Below are 6,228 nucleotides of genomic sequence, written 5' to 3' on the forward strand. Positions count from 1 at the left end.
TTCAACAAAATCACAGAAGAAAACTTCCCCAACCTAAAGAAAGAGATGGATATGAAGGTATAAGAAGCTTATAGAACACCAAATAAATGGGACCAGAAAAGAAAATCTCTTGTCACATAATTATCAAAACACTAAATGCACAGAGCAAAGAAAGAATTAAAAGCTGCAAGGAAAAAAGGCCAAGTCCCATACAAATGTAGACCTACCAGAATTACACTAGACTTCTCAACAGAGACTATGAAAGTCAGAAGAGCCTGGTCAGAGGTCATGCAGACTCTTAAGAGAACATAAATGCCAGCTCAGGCTACTATACCCAGGAAACTCTCAATCAACATAGATGGAGAAAACAAAATATTCCTGGACAAAACCAAATTCAAACAGTATCTATCTATCAACCCAGCCCTACAGAAGATCCTGGAAGGAAAACTCCGATACAAGGAAGATACCTGCACCAAAGAAAGAACAAGATATTAAGTGTCTCACAACAAAGTCAAAAGCAGAGATCCACAAGCACATAAAACCACCTACAAAAACAAACATCAGGTACCATCAGTCATCTCTCTTTAATATCTCTCACTATTAATGGACAACTCACTTATAAAAATATATAAGCTAACAGATTGGATATGCAAACAAGATCCATCATATGAGAAACACACCTCAACAACAAAGACAGACACTATCTCAGAGTTAAAGGATGGAAAAGGGTCTTCCAAGCAAATGGTCCCAGGTAACAAGCAGGAGTTGCCATCCTAATATCCAATAAAATAGACTTTCAACCAAAAGTATCAAGTGTGATAAAGAAGGACACTTCATATCCACCAAGGGGAAAATCCACCAAGAAAAGTCTCAATTCTGAACATTTATGCCCCAAATGCAAGAGCTCACAAATTCATAAAATAAACTTTGCTAAAACTCAAAACACACATTGAACCCCACACAATAATATTTGGGAGATTTCAACACCTTACTTTCACCAAAGTACAGGTCATTGAAACAGAAACTAAACAGAGACACAGTGAAACTAAGAGAGTTTATGAACCAAATGGATTTAACAAATATCTACAGAACATTTCACCCTAAACCAAAAGAATACACCTTCTTCTTAGCACCTCATGGTACCTTTTCCAAAACTGACCATATAATTGATCACAAAACAACCTTCAGCAGATACAAGAAGATTGAAATAATACCATTCATCCTGTCAGATCACCATAGCCTAAAAACTACAGAAAGCCCACATACATGTGGAAACTGAACAACTTTTTACTCAGTGATAACTTGGTCAAGGAAGAAATAAAGAAATTAAAGACTTCCTGGAATTTAATGAAAATGTTCACACATCATGCCCAAACTTATGGGACACAAAAAGAAGCAGTGCTAAGAGGAAAGTTCATAGCACTAAGTGATTTGGTAAAGAAACTGGAGAGATCTTACACTAACAACTTAATAGCACACCTGAGAGCTCTAGAACAAAAAGAAGCAAACTCGCCCAAGAGGAGTAGAAGGCAGGAAATGCTCAAACTCAGGGCGGGAAATCAACCAAATAGAAACAAAGAAAACAAAACAAAGAATCAGCTAAACCAAAAGCTGGTTCTTTGAAAGAATCAACAAGATAGATAAACCCCTAGCTAAGCTATCTAAAGAGCCAAGAGGCAGAATGCAAATTAATAAAATCAGTAATGAAAAGGGAGTCATAACAACAAAAACAGAGGAAATTTAAAAAATCATCAGATCCTACTATAAAAGCCTATACTCAACAAAACTGGAAAATCTAGATGAAATGGATGGTTTTCTAGACAGATGCCACATACCAAAGTTAAATCAAGAGCAAGTAAATTATCTAAACAGGCCCATATCACACAAGAAAATAGAAGTCATTAAAAACCTCCCAACCAAAAAAAGCCCAGGGCCAGGTGGATTTAGTGCAGAATTCTATCAGACCTTCAAAGAAGACCTGATACCAATTTTCCTCAAACTATTCCATAAAATAGAAACAGAAGGAACACTACCTAACTCATTCTGTGAAGCCACAATTACTCTGATACCTAAACCACATAAAGAACAACCAAAAAAGAGAACTTAAGACCAATCTCAGTTATGAGTATCGATGCGAAAATACTCAATAAAATAATTGCAAACCGAATTCAAGAACACATCAAAACCACCATTCATCACAATCAAGTAGGCTTCATCCCAGGCATGTAAGGTTGGTTTAAAATACGAAAATTCATTAACATAATCCACTATACAAACAAACTCAAAGAAAAAAAATCACATGATCATCTCCTTAGATGCAGAAAAAGCATTTGAGAAAATACAACACCCCTTCATGTTAAAAGTATTGGAGAAATCAGGAATTCAAGGCTCATACCTAAACATAATAAAATCAATTAACTGCAAACCAACAGACAATATCAAATTAAACGGAGACATACTTGAAGCAATCCCACTGAAATCGGGGACAAGACAAGGATGCCCACTATCCCCATATCTATTCAATATAGTACTCGAAGTGTTAGCTAGAACAATGATAACAAAAAAAGATCAAGGGGATACAAATTGGTAAAGAAGAAATAAAGGTATCACTATTTGCAGGTGATATGATAGTATACATAAGTGACCCCAAAATTTCTACCAGAGAACTTCTCCAGCTGATAAACAACTTCAGCAAGTTGTTAACTCAAATAAATCGGTAGCCTTCCTTTATAGAAAGGATAAACAGTTTGAGAAAAAAAAATTAAGGAAACAATTCCCTTCACAATAGCCACAAATAGTATTAAATATCTTGGGGTAACTCTAACCAAACAAGTGAAAGACCTATATGGCAGTAACTTCAAGTCTCTGATTTTTGAAAGACGCCAAAAATATACAATGGAAAAAAGAAAGCATCTTCAATAAATGGTGCTGGTCTAACTGGCTGTCTGTATGTAGAAGAATGAAAATAGACCCATATTTGTCACCTTGTACAAAGCTCAAGTCCAAGTGGATCAAGGACCTTAACATAAAGCCAGATACACTGAATCTAATAGAAGAGAAAGTGGGAAAGAGCCTTGCACTTATTGGCACAGGGGGAAATTTCCTAAGCACAACTCCAGTGGCCCATGCTCTAAGATCAAGAATTGATAAATGGGACCTCATGAAACCGGAAAGCTTCTGTAAGGCAAAGGACAGTAAGACAAATCAGCAACCTACAGATTGCGAAAAGATCTTCACTAACTCCACATCCAATAGAGGACTAATATCCAAAATATATAAAGAACTCAAGAAGTTAATCACCAAAAANCAAACAACCCAATCAAAAAAATGGGGTATAGAACTAAACTGAGAATTCACAACCAAGGAATCTCAAATGGCTGAGAAGCACCTAAAGAAATGTTCAAATGTTAGTGATCAGAGAAATGCAAATCAAATGGACCCTGAGATTCTACCTTACACTTATCAGAATGGCTAAGATCACAACCTCAGTTGATAACACATGTTGGAGAAGATGTGGAGAAAAAGGAACACTCCTCCATTTCTGGTGAGATTGCAAACTGGTACAACCACTCTGGAAATCAATCTGGAGGTTCCTCAGAAAATTGGAGATAGATCTACCTGAAGACCCAGCTATACCACTCTTGGGAATATACCCAAAAGATGCTCCACCAGGCCAAAGGGGCACCTTTTCCACTGCGTTCATAGTGGCCTTATTTGTGACAGCCAGAAGCTGGAAACAACCTAGATATCCCACGACAGAAGAATGGATAAAGAAAATATGGTTCATTTACACAATGGAATACTACTCAGCTATTAAGAATGAGGACATCCTGAGTTTTGCAGACAAATGGATGGAACTAGAACATATCATCCTGAGTGAGGTAACTCAGACCCAAAAGGACATGCATGGTATATACTCACTAATAAGTCGATATTAGCCAAAAAATACAGAACACACAAGATACAGTCCACAGAATTCAAAAAGTTCAACAAGTTGAAGTGTCTAAGTTCCACTTGGGAGAGAGAAGAAAGCTATCACAAGTGCGGGAGGGAGAGTCCTAGGAGGGAAAGTGGATAGGGAGTGGTGGGGTGTTGGGGGGGGGGAGGGAAATCTGATCTAGTATTGGGTGAGGGAAAAGGACTGAAGCCCTGAGGGCCAACAGAAAGAATGTAAGTAGACAACCTCAGGAAATAGGAGGTTGCCCCCCCCTCTCCGCCCCCAGAATGCACCAGAGACCTTTGAGGCAAGAGACTCCCAGGACTCAAAGGGAGGGACCATAGACAAAATGCCCAACAGTAGGGAGAGGGAACTTCTAGAGCTCACCTCCAGTAGGAAGACAGGACATCAAGTGAGGAATGGGGTTCCATGCCACCGTCACACCTCTGACTCATAATTGTTCCTGTCTGAAAGAATTACAGGGATGGAAATGGAAAGTAGCTTGAGGAAAAGAAGATCCAGTGACAGGCCCAAAGTGGAATCCAGCTCAAGGGGAGGTCCCAAGGCCTGACACTATTACTGAAGCTATAGAGAGCTCACAAAAAGGGATCTATTGGTCAGTCTTCCACTAGCAGCCTTTGGATGAAGACGTAGAACTCTCAGCTCAGCTCTGCCTGCACCATGCCTGCCTGGTTACTGCCATGCTCCCACCTTGATGATAATGGACTGGACCTCTCTGAACCTATAAGCCAGCCCCAATTAGTTTTTTTTTTTTTTTTTAATAAGACTTGCCTTGGTCATGGTGTCTGTTCACAGCAGTAAAACCCTAACTAAGACAGAAATTGGTACTGGGAGTGGGATATTGCTGTGATAGGCATGACCATGCTTTTATTTGAAAGAATGTGGATTTTGGGACTTTGGATTTGGAANGCAGTGGAATGCTTTAAATGGGGCTTAATGGGTCAGCCTAGTAGGAATATGGAAGACTTTGTTGATGGGAGTGATTTGAACTGTGTTGACCTGGTCCAAGAGATTTCAAAGGAGAAGAATTTCAGAATGTGGCATAAAGATTGATTTTGTGATATTTTGGTGAAGAATGTAGTTACTTTTTGCCCTTGTCTGAAAAGTCTGCCTGAGGCTAAGGTGAAGAGACTCAGATTAATTGCATTGACAAAGGAGGTTTCAAAAAAGCCCAGCAGAGACTTGTTCTCTGGTTAAGTCTTATGAAGACAAGTTTGAACAAGCCTAGCAAGCTTAGAAAGAAAAAATATAAAATATATGGTTCAAGTACTAAAGGGGTACCAGGAAGTGAAATGGAGCAAAATCCTGTGTTGTAGAAGATAACAGAATAAGGGTGTGGGACCTTGGGGCAAAATCCTACCCAACTAAATTTAGATCCAGGCATGGTGGTATATATCTTTAATTTCAGGAGACAGGCATGCTGATCTCTGTGTTCAAGGTCAATCTACAGAGCAAGATCCAGAACAGCCAATCTTAGGTAGTGAAGGAGTTGGAGAACAGAAGGTTGGTGATAATGTAATAGAACAAGGGGGCCATGTTCCAGCTCCTGCAAGCAGCAGAACTCTGCACTTTCAGCCATGTGGCTCTGGCTTTAAAGTGAATAATAGAAAGGGCTACTTGGACAATCAATGCTGGCTAGCTGGAGCTAAGAAATTGGTGGTGATTAAGAAGAGACCAGCGTCACTGAGGTGAAATCTTCTGGGAACTGTTTTCTTCGAGCACATAGAAGCTATGTTCCAGAGATAGCCAAGGTTGTACCTTGTGCTGCAGCTGGACTTGGTAATGTGTAAGAGCCACCCAGGTGGTACTGGTTTTGAAGGCATGAAAGTGTCATGAAGAACAGCTGAGGCTTGGCACTGTGAGAGGTCATGGAAGGCCATTGGAGAAGGTATATCGTCAGCTGTAGTTGATGGCCCAGGACTGAAGGGGTCATGCAAAGGAATTGAGGCTTGGCACCCTGAAGAGAGCCTATGATAGGCTATTGGTGAAGCCTAGTTGGAGTGGAACACCCCAGTGTATTGAAGATGTCAGTACCACGGGATGATCACCAAGAACAGCAGCCTTAGTGGAGTAGATCAACCTGAGCTTAGAGTGCTACAGAGGGCAGAGCTGGAGAAGTAATGCCAGCCCTTAGGAGGAGTCCAAAAGATCAAGTGGAATCCCAGACACTGAAACAAGAAGCTGTAACATTGAAATTGCTTTGGAAACACAAAGTTGTTAAAGATGCTAGAGCCATGGGATACATGCTGAGGAAAGCTGCTAACAGGAAGTGGAACCAGCCCAGGAGAAAG

The sequence above is a fragment of the Mus caroli genome, chromosome 9 (genome assembly GCF_900094665.2).
Source record: "Mus caroli chromosome 9, CAROLI_EIJ_v1.1, whole genome shotgun sequence".
Lineage (NCBI taxonomy): Eukaryota > Metazoa > Chordata > Mammalia > Rodentia > Muridae > Mus > Mus caroli.